The following is a 208-nucleotide window of genomic DNA, read 5'->3' as shown; positions in this document are numbered from 1 at the left end:
TCTTATTTGCATTCTTTTCTTTACGAGCTAGCTTTCTTACAAAATCTTGAATTATGTCAAGTTTTTACTCGCTTGTTTGTTTTACATTACTCGGAAGGTCATGATTTAGGGTGCATTTCCTTACTCTAGCAGTCCCTTAGTGAAAAGTCTGAGTGGTCTTCTGGCATTTTCTTTTTAATAGCAATTTCAAGTACAGGATTGCTGAAAT

Source organism: Pongo abelii, chromosome 12 (assembly GCF_028885655.2).
Source record: "Pongo abelii isolate AG06213 chromosome 12, NHGRI_mPonAbe1-v2.0_pri, whole genome shotgun sequence".
Classification (NCBI taxonomy): Eukaryota; Metazoa; Chordata; class Mammalia; order Primates; family Hominidae; genus Pongo; species Pongo abelii.
The sequence above is the reverse complement of the archived record's forward strand: the minus strand, read 5'-3'. Positions refer to the sequence as shown.